We start from the raw sequence: 14,571 nt of genomic DNA, 5'->3' as shown, positions 1-14,571 counted from the left end.
GTCCCATTTTGCATATATACTCATGTAAAACATTAAAAAATATGCTTCTATACACTTTGAAATCCAGTAATACGCTGTTTCAACCTGCTCTGCACATACTCAGTTGCTCTCCCATTTTAGGCATATTTAAGTTATGACACCAGCCATTTGATGATTTGATAGTTTGGTTGAGAACACAAGCAAATGGGACAGTTATCAATCCCGGGATTCCAGGCATGTAACTGTGTTTTGAAACCCTTAAATCAATTGGTTTACTTCCACTTTATGATTTACTTCTGTTTGGAGGCTCTGGGCTTCAGCAAATTGGAAGCCTCCAGCAAGAAGCACGTTGTTATGGGTAAAGCAAGAATTTACGAGTGAAGGTCACAGGAAGGAACTGGAAAGCAGCATAGAAAACAACCACGAAGGGACTCGAACCCTCAATCTTCTGATCCGAAGTCAGACGCCTTATCCATTAGGCCACGCGGTCTGCCACAAGGACATGATTCTGGTTTGTGGCGCCCGGATCAACCAAACACTCGAAGATCACGTGGGACATCTTCTACTTTTTTTGCTCAAGGAGATTGGGTAGAAAGGATCTGAAATGTATGACTTGGTGCAAGGTCATGCTTTAAGAAGTGCATTTGCAAAATGGCCTAGGTTCAGAGTGTTCATACAGCTCCTTGACAATGGTAATAGATCAATAGAGTACCACGAGTAGATGATATTTCCAGAGGAAGCCATAGCACCTCAATATATCTTGTCAGGATGGCCGAGTGGTCTAAGGCGCCAGACTCAAGAGCTGTTTCTTCACATTGTGTGGGTGTTCTGGTCTCCAAATGGAGGCGTGGGTTCAAATCCCACTTCTGACAATCTGATTACACATTTAGCTTGAACTACAATCACCACTCCCGCTGTGTTTTCATGCTACCATGTCACCGACAAAAAAACATGAAAAAAAATCCAAAAACTTTGCACATCCTACATAAAGATCAAATTCTTGAGGAAAATCTGCTAGACCATGCTGTTAAATCTCTCATTTAAAGTGCAACTTTAGTCAGAAAAGTAAGTCCTGCTACATCTCTTCCGGTTGTCCCATTTTGCATATATACTCATGTAAAACATTAAAAAATATGCTTCTATACACTTTGAAATCCAGTAATACGCTGTTTCAACCTGCTCTGCACATACTCAGTTGCTCTCCCATTTTAGGCATATTTAAGTTATGACACCAGCCATTTGATGATTTGATAGTTTGGTTGAGAACACAAGCAAATGGGACAGTTATCAATCCCGGGATTCCATGCATGTAACTGTGTTTTGAAACCCTTAAATCAATTGGTTTACTTCCACTTTATGATTTATTTCTGTTTGGAGGCTCTGGGCTTCAGCAAATTGGAAGCCTCCAGCAAGAAGCACGTTGTTATGGCTAAAGCAAGAATTTACGAGTGAAGGTCACAGGAAGGAACTGGAAAGCAGCATAGAAAACGACCATGAAGGGACGCGAACCCTCAATCTTCTGATCCGAAGTCAGACGCCTTATCCATTAGGCCACGCGGTCTGCCACAAGGACATGATTCTGGTTTGTGGCGCCCGGATCAACCAAACACTCGAAGATCACCTGGGACATCTTCTACTTTTTTTGCTCAAGGAGATTTGGTAGAAAGGATCTGAAATGTATGACTTGGTGCAAGGTCATGCTTTAAGAAGTGCATTTGCAAAAGGGCCTAGGTTCAGAGTGTTCATACAGCTCCTTGACAATGGTAATAGATCAATAGAGTACTACGAGTAGATGATATTTCCAGAGGAAGCCATAGCACCTCAATATATCTTGTCAGGATGGCCGAGTGGTCTAAGGCGCCAGACTCAAGAGCTGTTTCTTCACGTTGTGTGGGTGTTCTGGTCTCCAAATGGAGGCGTGGGTTCAAATCCCACTTCTGACAATCTGTTTACACATTTAGCTTGAACTACAATCACCACTCCCGCTGTGTTTTCATGCTACCATGTCACCGAAAAAAAAACATGAAAAAAAATCCAAAAACTTTGCACATCCTACATAAAGATCAAATTCTTGAGGAAAATCTGCTAGACCATGCTGTTAAATCTGTCATTTAAAGTGCAACTTTAGTCAGAAAAGTAAGTCCTGCTACATCTCTTCCGGTTGTCCCATTTTGCATATATACTCATGTAAAACATTAAAAAATATGCTTCTATACACTTTGAAATCCAGTAATACGCTGTTTCAACCTGCTCTGCACATACTCAGTTGCTCTCCCATTTTAGGCATATTTAAGTTATGACACCAGCCATTTGATGATTTGATAGTTTGGTTGAGAACACAAGCAAATGGGACAGTTATCAATCCCGGGATTCCAGGCATGTAACTGTGTTTTGAAACCCTTAAATCAATTGGTTTACTTCCACTTTATGATTTACTTCTGTTTGGAGGCTCTGGGCTTCAGCAAATTGGAAGCCTCCAGCAAGAAGCACGTTGTTATGGGTAAAGCAAGAATTTACGAGTGAAGGTCACAGGAAGGAACTGGAAAGCAGCATAGAAAACGACCACGAAGGGACTCGAACCCTCAATCTTCTGATCCGAAGTCAGACGCCTTATCCATTAGGCCACGCGGTCTGCCACAAGGACATGATTCTGGTTTGTGGCGCCCGGATCAACCAAACACTCGAAGATCACCTGGGACATCTTCTACTTTTTTTGCTCAAGGAGATTTGGTAGAAAGGATCTGAAATGTATGACTTGGTGCAAGGTCATGCTTTAAGAAGTGCAAGACTTCCGGTTCCGGCGCCGCATGAGCTAGCAGCGCACCCGCCTAGCTCCCGCTCCAGAGCCCCTCAAACCGGCTTCTAAATTCAGCCAAAAGCGGCCCCAGTGCCCCATCCAGGCTCCGGGTGACCCCCCCCGCGATCCACGCTTCATGGACCGCTTCCTCGAAAAGACGGGTCCCCGTTCATACGCGGCCGCAGCGGCGCTCGCGGACCGCCCGCAAATCGAGCCCCCGGCTTCGGCCTACCAGGCTCCGGCGCAGGCCGCGACACCTCCTCAGGCACCAGCTTCTGACCGGCCGGACACAGACATGGAGGTAAGCGGGGTCAACACCACATCACCCCCAGCCACCACAGGCCCACCACATCACCATGGGCAAGCCGCTCAGCCTCCCCACAGCCTGGCCAGCGACCCTCACCTCACTCCCTCAGTTGATGATGGACATACTAGCCGCATTGCTCAGGCTGTGGCGGCCTTGCTATCCCCTATGATTACAGCTTCTGTGGAAAAAGCTGTGCAAGCGGGGATGCAACAACTCAAGGCCCAAATCGCACAGCATGCTACCAGACTTGATGATCTTGAACATAGGATATCAGAAGTGGAGGATGATCAGTATCACTCTCAAGCCACTGAGAGGTCTCAAGAAAAAGCGCTTCAATATGTCTTCCAAAAGCTGGACGACTTAGAGAACAGATCCAGACGCTCCAATCTGCGTTTCGTTGGCATCCCTGAGTCGCTCCCCAACGCCAACCTAGGCGACTTCTGTGCGAAGCGCGTCCCGGAGGCCCTGGGCCTTGCAGGCCCCTTCATGGTGGAAAGGGCCCACCGCATAGGATCCTTCAACCCAGAACGCAAGTCTCCTCGGCCTATCATAGCCAAATATTTGAATTACGCTGACAAAGCCGCAGTTCTCCAAGCATTCCGGCAATCCCCCTCTGTGCAAATCGATGGGGTCAAGATTTTAATCTTCGCAGACTACTCTATCGAAGTTTCAAAAAAGCGGAAAGCTTTCCAACCCATCTGCTCTGAACTGTTTAAATTACAAATTAAGTTCTCCTTGGCATACCCTGCTGTGCTCCGCCTCAAATCCCCCAAGGGAGAGCAGCTCTCATTCCAAGACCCTTCTGAAGCGGAAGCTTTTCTACGTTCACTTCGCCCGGATTCCTCTCCGGCTACTCCCTCCAAATCTTCCGCATCTCTCCGTGCCTTGGACCAGAGAAGCCCAAGAAAGGACTCCCCTAAACGCTTCCGTGCTTCGGATCCGGAGCATCCTCGGCATCGCAACTTTCCCCGCTGAAAATCCTCTTTTCATTTTTACATCAGTTTGACGTGTTATTTTTTTTTGTCCCCCCTCCTTCTTCCCGGTTTGCTGGCATCGATATGCCCAGTGTCAGCCTTTTACTCCTCGTGCTCGGGGTGTGTTGTCCACCTTCCCTTCATTTCCGCCTTTGAACTCTACCTCATTGCACACCGGGAGCTGACACTATGCCGGCCCAGAAGGATCCTGATGTTAGTCGCAACGCGCTTCGTTCAGCAACTGAACTTCTCTTCTTCAACAGCACACCCACGTATATGGTCAACTAACCAGGTTGTCTTTGTTTTCTCATTACGCATCTACTCAAATCTTACTGTTGATCTGTTATTTAAATTTATGGTTTAAGATTTCTGTATTGTGCCGGCTTTGTTCCTTTGTTCCTCCACCCGGCTCTAGGATCTTGCATGCCTCCACTGTGTATCAACGCGTCCCCATGCTATTTACTTTTCCCAACGCTGGGTCGTTTACCCCTAGCCCGGCGGGCTTTAAGCAAAAACCTTGGCACTGCCCGCGTTTTCTCCTCTGATTTTAATGGGGCTCTGCCGGGGAGTGTTCCTCCCACCTATACACAGTGAACTCATGCGGAAAAAAGAGAAGTACACGCTTTGGTTTATATGTTTGGTTATTACCCTTTTCTTATTTTTGTTTAAATCCCCATCCCCCTTTTCTATCCCCCTCCCCTGGTTCATTCCCTGTGACTTAATGGGTTCTCCCCTCTACCAGTCCAGAATCCCTGGTCCTCACTTCCTGTCTTGTATCACCGATACCCCCGGACTAGGCAGTTTACATAATCTCAGGCTCCTGTATGCTACATCCTGCTGCCCACACCCACTGATTGAGCTCCACTTAGAGTAGTCTCCTGGAATGTCAAGGGTCTCCGTTCTCCCCAAAAGAGAATGAAGATTCTTCGCCACCTTAAGAGGCTCAAAGCAGACATTGCCCTTTTACAGGAGACTCACCTACTCGCATCAGATTTTCCACGTTTACAGAAGATCTGGGTGGGGTCAGTCCTCGGAGCCGAATCAGTGGGTCGGAAGGCTGGGGTTTTGCTTTTAATCCACAAAAACCTCCCTTGCACTGTTCTTTCCACTTTTTCGGATGATTCAGGACGCTTTTTCACTGCTGAGGTGCGGATAGGCACTAAAGAATTGTTCATTTCCAATGTTTACGCCCCCAATAATCCTACTAAACATTTTTACTCTGAACTTTCGGTGTGGCTACTTAAATTCACCCGCCTGCCCCATTTGGTAGGGGGTGACTTTAATGATGTTATGCATTCCTCGATCGATAGATCCTCCCCAAAACAACGCCCGCAAGATGCCACCTTGATGACTCCTTCCATCTTTGCCTCCACTATGGACTCCCTACACATGACAGACCTTTGGCGCCTTAGTCACCCAACCGACAAAGAATTCACGTTCTACTCTAACCCCCATAAATCCCTTGCCCGCCTTGACCATTTCTTTGGGACCGACGACCTCATTCCTTTGGTTTCTGAGACTGAAATTCACGATATAGCGGTTTCTGATCATGCCCCTGTAGTTGTCTTACTAGACAGACTGGATCTTCCCCCACATCCCAACATGTGGCGTTTTCCAGCTTTTTTAGCTGATAATGCAGATTTTTTGAAGTTTTTGGATAAGGCCTGGCTGGAATACTCTTCCGCGAACGCCTCGCATACGGCGGATCCGAACCTTTTTTGGGATGCGGGGAAAGCGTACCTTAGAGGCCGGATAATTTGCTACGCCACATCCTTCAAACGTAATGCTCTTAAACGATACAAATTGGCCAGTGCTAGACTACATACTGCCCAAAGGCAGCTCTCGTCCTCTAACTCAGCCACTCATCACGACGAGTGGGTTTCAGCCAAAGCAGCTTTTGATACTTGGGCCGACGCTGTCGAACGATCGAAAAAAGCTCACTTGGATGCTACCCTTCACAAGTTCGGCAATAAGGCAGGGAAACTCCTCTCCCGACTCTGTAAAGGGGCCCATCGCCCCACTCACATCACCTCCCTTCGCGACCACACGGGACAGACACATTCCTCCCCCCAGGCTATAAACGAGACCATGTTAAAATACTATACTGATCTCTATGCTCCAGATCCTATAGTCCGAGAAAAAGCTCAGGCCTTCCTTGACAAAGTGATGCTCCCCACTTTAACTACACAACAATTAGAGACCCTTAACGCCCCTATTACCCTCTCTGAAATTGAATCCACCATTCGCCACTTACATTCCAACAAGGCTCCAGGCCCTGATGGCTATACTAGTGAATTTTACAAAAACCTCATTCACACCGTAGCGCCCACCCTCCTTTCTGTTTATTCTTCCATCTGGGCAGGGGGTTCTTACCTTCCTTCCGGGAACCAAGCGGTCATTAAGCTCCTCTCTAAGAAAGGTAAGGATCCGTTACAACCCGGCTCCTACAGACCCATCTCCCTCCTAAATTTGGATGTGAAAATTCTCTCAAAAATTGTCGCTTCCAGGCTAGCTGATATTCTTCCCCATCTAATTCACCCAGCCCAGTCGGGCTTTGTCAAAGGTCGGACAGCCACTCTAAATATACGAAAAGTTCTGCTCGCCCTTGAATCGGCCAAACAGAATCCTTCTGGTTCATATGCTATCATTACCCTAGACGCTGAGAAAGCATTCGACAACGTTAGCTTTGACTGGTTATCTATGACCCTGTCCAAATTAGGTTTCTCAGGCCCCTTCAGTCACCTTATAACCTCAATGTACTCCTCTCCAACCGCCCGTCTGGTAGCAGCAGGTCTCCTTTCCCCTGATTTCCCATTACACAAAGGCACCAGGCAGGGTTGCCCCCTCTCCCCTCTACTTTTTAATTTAGCCTTGGAACCCCTTTCTAGATATCTATCTTTTTCAGCTCCTCTACAGGGCATAGAGATTGGAGGAGTGGAACTCCGCTCATCTCTATTCGCTGATGACATCCTTATTTTCACCTCCAACCCCTCCCTTGATATTTCCACCATCAAAAATACCTTTGACGAATTTAGATTGTGTTCTGGGTTGCGCATTAATTATTCTAAGAGTGAAATTTTACCCATTGGATCTCTTTCCACCCCACCCTGGGCAAGCGGCTCCTTATTCTCGGTTGCTCCCTCCTACATCACCTACCTGGGTATTAAGATTGGTAAAATGCCTTCCTCCCTGTATCAGCTTAATTATCCTCCCTTGTTTACTAAGTTATCTCAAGAGTTACTTAACTGGATGGATCTGCCTCTCTCGCTCCTGGGTAGGTGCCATTTGGTAAAAATGGTCAGTTTTGCCAGACTTTTGTATCCCCTGCAAACCCTTCCTCTTCTGCTCAAACACAAGGATGTTACCTCTTTGGAATCCGCTATTTCTAAATTTTTATGGCACGGCAAAAGACCACGCATTGCTTTTAAGAAGTTGCACCTTCCCAGGGGCGATGGGGGTATAAGTCTGCCTAACATTAGGTTGTATAACTTAGCCTGCTTACTTAGAACTAGCCTGGACTGGATTACGCACTCGTCCAGATACTCTAATTTTGAATTGGAATCCGCTATGGCTCGCCCTTTCTCATTATCAGCCTTGTTACATAGCCGCTGGAAATCCGTACCCCTCCCTCACCAACATAATCTAGTCTTCAGAGATACAGCTATAGCATGGAGAGAATCTAGAAAATTGGCCGGTCTTACGCCTTTCCTTTCTTTACACCTACCTATCCAAGGAAACCCCTGCTTCACTCCAGGACTACACTGTCAAGCCTTCTCAGAATGGTCAGAACGGGGTCTGTCCTTGTTCTCGTCTCTATGCGACCCCTACAATGGTAAACCGCTCCCCTTTCAGAAAGTGATGGACACATTCCTGATTCCTTCCTCCCATTTCTTTCATTACCAACAATGTCTCAGCTTCATCACGCAGACTTGTAAGGAAGCATCTCGTCGTTTTCAACCAAGCTTTCTAGATCAGCTGATACGTAACGACTCCTTCAAAATTTCAGATATCTACAAGCCGCTCTTGCAAAGATCACGGACACCCGCATCAACCTCTTCTATTGCAAACTGGTCATCTGCTTTCCCGGACTCAAATCTTATTCACAAAATTTTGCTCGGTCTCAATAAAGTCCACAAACTGACGCCCAACGAAACTTGGAGGGAATCCCAGCTCAAGATTGCCCACAGGGCCTACATTCCCTTTTTATCCTCCACATCGAAACCAGATGGGGCAGTCTGCCCACAGTGTCATCTTCCGAAGCCTCCTCTCGCTCATCGCTTTTGGTCTTGTCCTGTCATCTCCTCCTTTTGGGACCAGGTACTAGCATTTATTTTTGATGTTACTCTGCTGAAACTACCCAAAGACCCCTTTCTCCTGATCTTTGGCTATTGGGATCCCATCCTGTTACCGTGGTCCATCTCAGCAGGCAACAGATCTGTCTCAGGATCTCCCCCCACCCGAGCCACGGTAGACTGGACCCTATTGTGCCTACTGCTGGCCCGCCGCCTCATACTACGCTTCTGGCTCCTGCCTTCTGGCCCCCCAGCCTCCCAACTTCGAACAGACCTTCTTTCTCTCCTACGCACAGAGAGGCTCGTCACGGACTTCTCGCACGGCAAACAAAAAGCTGACTTCCTTGCTAAATGGAATTTGTTTATGACCACCAATCTGTCAGTACAGGACCAATGCGAAGTGGAACAACTCTCTTTCGTCTACAAGGACCCGCTCCCCTCCTGATTTCAATGCGAGTCTCTTATCCCGAAGCTGCCTTCCACACCCCCCCCCCATTCCATTCACGTCACATCTCAACTTTTCCTCAGTTGTACCTCTTGCCAGGACATTTTACTCCGAACTTTAACATTGAACCCCCCCCCCCCCCCCCTTACACCCCCTCCCCCCCCCCCCCCGTCCTTAGCCCCCCCCTGTCATCCCATTCCCTTATATTTTGTTTTCTATCAACATTTTGCTCTGTAACTTGTGATTAGGTATTTTGCCCCTGGGGCACTGGCTTTATTAGCATTACTTGCATTATTTAAGATCTTAGAAGGTCTCTGATCCATCCAGTGTGGTCTTCATTGTTTAGTTTGTTTGCAACTTAACTGTCTTGGGTCTCTCCTTTTATTTTGTCTTATGCTTCTTCTTTTTCTTTATGTATGCCTTATGGTTCTCTGGTACCCCAGGGTGTGACCTGGTTATGTATCTTGCATTTAATAATTGTGCCTAATCGTATGTATTTCTTTTTTGTATTTTCCTTATCTTTTCCAATAAAAATTTATAAAAAAAAAAAAAAAAAAAAAAAAAAAGAAGTGCATTTGCAAAAGGGCCTAGGTTCAGAGTGTTCATACAGCTCCTTGACAATGGTAATAGATCAATAGAGTACTACGAGTAGATGATATTTCCAGAGGAAGCCATAGCACCTCAATATATCTTGTCAGGATGGCTGAGTGGTCTAAGGCACCAGACTCAAGAGCTGTTTCTTCACATTGTGTGGGTGTTCTGGTCTCCAAATGGAGGCGTGGGTTCAAATCCCACTTCTGACAATCTGTTTACACATTTAGCTTGAACTACAATCACCACTCCCGCTGTGTTTTCATGCTACCATGTCACCGACAAAAAAACATGAAAAAAAATCCAAAAACTTTGCACATCCTACATAAAGATCAAATTCTTGAGGAAAATCTGCTAGACCATGCTGTTAAATCTGTCATTTAAAGTGCAACTTTAGTAGAAAAGTAAGTCCTGCTACATCTCTTCTGGTTGTCCCATTTTGCATATATACTCATGTAAAACATTAAAAAATATGGTTCTATACACTTTGAAATCCAGTAATACGCTGTTTCAACCTGCTCTGCACATACTCAGTTGCTCTCCCATTTTGGGGAAATATTTAAGTTATGACACCAGCCATTTGATGATTTGATAGTTTGGTTGAGAACACAAGCAAATGGGACAGTTATCAATCCCGGGATTCCAGGCATGTAACTGTGTTTTGAAACCCTTAAATCAATTGGTTTACTTCCACTTTATGATTTACTTCTGTTTGGAGGCTCTGGGCTTCAGCAAATTGGAAGCCTCCAGCAAGAAGCACGTTGTTATGGGTAAAGCAAGAATTTACGAGTGAAGGTCACAGGAAGGAACTGGAAAGCAGCATAGAAAACGACCACGAAGGGACTCGAACCCTCAATCTTCTGATCCGAAGTCAGACGCCTTATCCATTAGGCCACACGGTCTGCCACAAGGACATGATTCTGGTTTGTGGCGCCCGGATCAACCAAACACTCGAAGATCACCTGGGACATCTTCTACTTTTTTTGCTCAAGGAGATTTGGTAGAAAGGATCTGAAATGTATGACTTGGTGCAAGGTCATGCTTTAAGAAGTGCATTTGCAAAAGGGCCTAGGTTCAGAGTGTTCATACAGCTCCTTGACAATGGTAATAGATCAATAGAGTACTACGAGTAGATGATATTTCCAGAGGAAGCCATAGCACCTCAATATGTCTTGTCAGGATGGCCGAGTGGTCTAAGGCGCCAGACTCAAGAGCTGTTTCTTCACATTGTGTGGGTGTTCTGGTCTCCAAATGGAGGCGTGGGTTCAAATCCCACTTCTGACAATCTGTTTACACATTTAGCTTGAACTACAATCACCACTCCCGCTGTGTTTTCATGCTACCATGTCACCGACAAAAAAACATGAAAAAAAATCCAAAAACTTTGCACATCCTACATAAAGATCAAATTCTTGAGGAAAATCTGCTAGACCATGCTGTTAAATCTGTCATTTAAAGTGCAACTTTAGTAGAAAAGTAAGTCCTGCTACATCTCTTCTGGTTGTCCCATTTTGCATATATACTCATGTAAAACATTAAAAAATATGGTTCTATACACTTTGAAATCCAGTAATACGCTGTTTCAACCTGCTCTGCACATACTCAGTTGCTCTCCCATTTTGGGGAAATATTTAAGTTATGACACCAGCCATTTGATGATTTGATAGTTTGGTTGAGAACACAAGCAAATGGGACAGTTATCAATCCCGGGATTCCAGGCATGTAACTGTGTTTTGAAACCCTTAAATCAATTGGTTTACTTCCACTTTATGATTTACTTCTGTTTGGAGGCTCTGGGCTTCAGCAAATTGGAAGCCTCCAGCAAGAAGCACGTTGTTATGGGTAAAGCAAGAATTTACGAGTGAAGGTCACAGGAAGGAACTGGAAAGCAGCATAGAAAACGACCACGAAGGGACTCGAACCCTCAATCTTCTGATGCGAAGTCAGACGCCTTATCCATTAGGCCACACGGTCTGCCACAAGGACATGATTCTGGTTTGTGGCGCCCGGATCAACCAAACACTCGAAGATCACCTGGGACATCTTCTACTTTTTTTGCTCAAGGAGATTTGGTAGAAAGGATCTGAAATGTATGACTTGGTGCAAGGTCATGCTTTAAGAAGTGCATTTGCAAAAGGGCCTAGGTTCAGAGTGTTCATACAGCTCCTTGACAATGGTAATAGATCAATAGAGTACTACGAGTAGATGATATTTCCAGAGGAAGCCATAGCACCTCAATATGTCTTGTCAGGATGGCCGAGTGGTCTAAGGCGCCAGACTCAAGAGCTGTTTCTTCACATTGTGTGGGTGTTCTGGTCTCCAAATGGAGGCGTGGGTTCAAATCCCACTTCTGACAATCTGTTTACACATTTAGCTTGAACTACAATCACCACTCCCGCTGTGTTTTCATGCTACCATGTCACCGACAAAAAAACATGAAAAAAAATCCAAAAACTTTGCACATCCTACATAAAGATCAAATTCTTGAGGAAAATCTGCTAGACCATGCTGTTAAATCTGTCATTTAAAGTGCAACTTTAGTAGAAAAGTAAGTCCTGCTACATCTCTTCCGGTTGTCCCATTTTGCATATATACTCATGTAAAACATTAAAAAATATGGTTCTATACACTTTGAAATCCAGTAATACGCTGTTTCAACCTGCTCTGCACATACTCAGTTGCTCTCCCATTTTAGGCATATTTAAGTTATGACACCAGCCATTTGATGATTTGATAGTTTGGTTGAGAACACAAGCAAATGGGACAGTTATTAATCCCGGGATTCCAGGCATGTAACTGTGTTTTGAAACCCTTAAATCAATTGGTTTACTTCCACTTTATGATTTACTTCTGTTTGGAGGCTCTGGGCTTCAGCAAATTGGAAGCCTCCAGCAAGAAGCACGTTGTTATGGCTAAAGCAAGAATTTACGAGTGAAGGTCACAGGAAGGAACTGGAAAGCAGCATAGAAAACGACCACGAAGGGACTCGAACCCTCAATCTTCTGATCCGAAGTCAGACGCCTTATCCATTATGCCACGCGGTCTGCCACAAGGACATGATTCTGGTTTGTGGCACCCGGATCAACCAAACACTCGAAGATCACCTGGGACATCTTCTACTTTTTTTGCTCAAGGAGATTTGGTAGAAAGGATCTGAAATGTATGACTTGGTGCAAGGTCATGCTTTAAGAAGTGCATTTGCAAAAGGGCCTAGGTTCAGAGTGTTCATACAGCTCCTTGACAATGGTAATAGATCAATAGAGTACTACGAGTAGATGATATTTCCAGAGGAAGCCATAGCACCTCAATATGTCTTGTCAGGATGGCCGAGTGGTCTAAGGCGCCAGACTCAAGAGCTGTTTCTTCACATTGTGTGGGTGTTCTGGTCTCCAAATGGAGGCGTGGGTTCAAATCCCACTTCTGACAATCTGTTTACACATTTAGCTTGAACTACAATCACCACTCCCGCTGTGTTTTCATGCTACCATGCCACCGACAAAAAAACATGAAAAAAAATCCAAAAACTTTGCACATCCTACATAAAGATCAAATTCTTGAGGAAAATCTGCTAGACCATGCTGTTAAATCTGTCATTTAAAGTGCAACTTTAGTAGAAAAGTAAGTCCTGCTACATCTCTTCCGGTTGTCCCATTTTGCATATATACTCATGTAAAACATTAAAAAATATGGTTCTATACACTTTGAAATCCAGTAATACGCTGTTTCAACCTGCTCTGCACATACTCAGTTGCTCTCCCATTTTAGGCATATTTAAGTTATGACACCAGCCATTTGATGATTTGATAGTTTGGTTGAGAACACAAGCAAATGGGACAGTTATCAATCCCGGGATTCCATGCATGTAACTGTGTTTTGAAACCCTTAAATCAATTGGTTTACTTCCACTTTATGATTTATTTCTGTTTGGAGGCTCTGGGCTTCAGCAAATTGGAAGCCTCCAGCAAGAAGCACGTTGTTATGGGTAAAGCAAGAATTTACGAGTGAAGGTCACAGGAAGGAACTGGAAAGCAGCATAGAAAACAACCACGAAGGGACTCGAACCCTCAATCTTCTGATCCGAAGTCAGACGCCTTATCCATTAGGCCACGCGGTCTGCCACAAGGACATGATTCTGGTTTGTGGCGCCCGGATCAACCAAACACTCGAAGATCACCTGGGACATCTTCTACTTTTTTTGCTCAAGGAGATTTGGTAGAAAGGATCTGAAATGTATGACTTGGTGCAAGGTCATGCTTTAAGAAGTGCATTTGCAAAAGGGCCTAGGTTCAGAGTGTTCATACAGCTCCTTGACAATGGTAATAGATCAATAGAGTACTACGAGTAGATGATATTTCCAGAGGAAGCCATAGCACCTTAATATATCTTGTCAGGATGGCCGAGTGGTCTAAGGCGCCAGACTCAAGAGCTGTTTCTTCACATTGTGTGGGTGTTCTGGTCTCCAAATGGAGGCGTGGGTTCAAATCCCACTTCTGACAATCTGTTTACACATTTAGCTTGAACTACAATCACCACTCCCGCTGTGTTTTCATGCTACCATGTCACCGACAAAAAAACATGAAAAAAAATCCAAAAACTTTGCACATCCTACATAAAGATCAAATTCTTGAGGAAAATCTGCTAGACCATGCTGTTAAATCTCTCATTTAAAGTGCAACTTTAGTCAGAAAAGTAAGTCCTGCTACATCTCTTCCGGTTGTCCCATTTTGCATATATACTCATGTAAAACATTAAAAAATATGTTTCTATACACTTTGAAATCCAGTAATACGCTGTTTCAACCTGCTCTGCACATACTCAGTTGCTCTCCCATTTTAGGCATATTTAAGTTATGACACCAGCCATTTGATGATTTGATAGTTTGGTTGAGAACACAAGCAAATGGGACAGTTATCAATCCCGGGATTCCAGGCATGTAACTGTGTTTTGAAACCCTTAAATCAATTGGTTTACTTCCACTTTATGATTTACTTCTGTTTGGAGGCTCTGGGCTTCAGCAAATTGGAAGCCTCCAGCAAGAAGCACGTTGTTATGGCTAAAGCAAGAATTTACGAGTGAAGGTCACAGGAGGGAACTGGAAAGCAGCATAGAAAACGACCACGAAGGGACTCGAACCCTCAATCTTCTGATCCGAAGTCAGACGCCTTATCCATTAGGCCACACGGTCT

General features: G+C 44.9%; 7 non-coding genes across 7 annotated transcripts; 6 read left to right on the top strand and 1 right to left on the bottom strand.

Annotated features, from left to right (window-relative positions):
- Window positions 1–741: 741 nt before the first annotated feature.
- On the top strand, window positions 742–851 carry TRNAL-CAA (transfer RNA leucine (anticodon CAA)). The gene is made up of 2 exons: window positions 742–779; window positions 806–851. It is a non-coding gene; the product is annotated as a tRNA-Leu (tRNA).
- A 961-nt stretch (window positions 852–1,812) lies between these two features.
- TRNAL-CAA (transfer RNA leucine (anticodon CAA)) lies at window positions 1,813–1,922 on the top strand. Its single transcript has 2 exons — window positions 1,813–1,850; window positions 1,877–1,922. It is a non-coding gene; the product is annotated as a tRNA-Leu (tRNA).
- Window positions 1,923–2,538: 616 nt separating this feature from the next.
- On the bottom strand, window positions 2,539–2,611 carry TRNAR-UCG (transfer RNA arginine (anticodon UCG)). Its single transcript has one exon. It is a non-coding gene; the product is annotated as a tRNA-Arg (tRNA).
- A 7,948-nt stretch (window positions 2,612–10,559) lies between these two features.
- TRNAL-CAA (transfer RNA leucine (anticodon CAA)) lies at window positions 10,560–10,669 on the top strand. Its single transcript has 2 exons — window positions 10,560–10,597; window positions 10,624–10,669. It is a non-coding gene; the product is annotated as a tRNA-Leu (tRNA).
- A 962-nt stretch (window positions 10,670–11,631) lies between these two features.
- On the top strand, window positions 11,632–11,741 carry TRNAL-CAA (transfer RNA leucine (anticodon CAA)). Its single transcript has 2 exons — window positions 11,632–11,669; window positions 11,696–11,741. It is a non-coding gene; the product is annotated as a tRNA-Leu (tRNA).
- A 960-nt stretch (window positions 11,742–12,701) lies between these two features.
- On the top strand, window positions 12,702–12,811 carry TRNAL-CAA (transfer RNA leucine (anticodon CAA)). The gene is made up of 2 exons: window positions 12,702–12,739; window positions 12,766–12,811. It is a non-coding gene; the product is annotated as a tRNA-Leu (tRNA).
- A 960-nt stretch (window positions 12,812–13,771) lies between these two features.
- Window positions 13,772–13,881, top strand: TRNAL-CAA (transfer RNA leucine (anticodon CAA)). Its single transcript has 2 exons — window positions 13,772–13,809; window positions 13,836–13,881. It is a non-coding gene; the product is annotated as a tRNA-Leu (tRNA).
- The last annotated feature ends 690 nt before the right edge of the window (window positions 13,882–14,571 follow it).

The sequence above is a fragment of the Lithobates pipiens genome, unplaced genomic scaffold (assembly GCF_037356315.1).
Source record: "Lithobates pipiens isolate NorthernLeopardFrog02 unplaced genomic scaffold, aLitPip1_a1.2 Scaffold_1, whole genome shotgun sequence".
Classification (NCBI taxonomy): Eukaryota; Metazoa; Chordata; class Amphibia; order Anura; family Ranidae; genus Lithobates; species Lithobates pipiens.
Note: the sequence above shows the minus strand (reverse complement) of the source record. Positions and strands in the feature narration are given on the sequence as shown.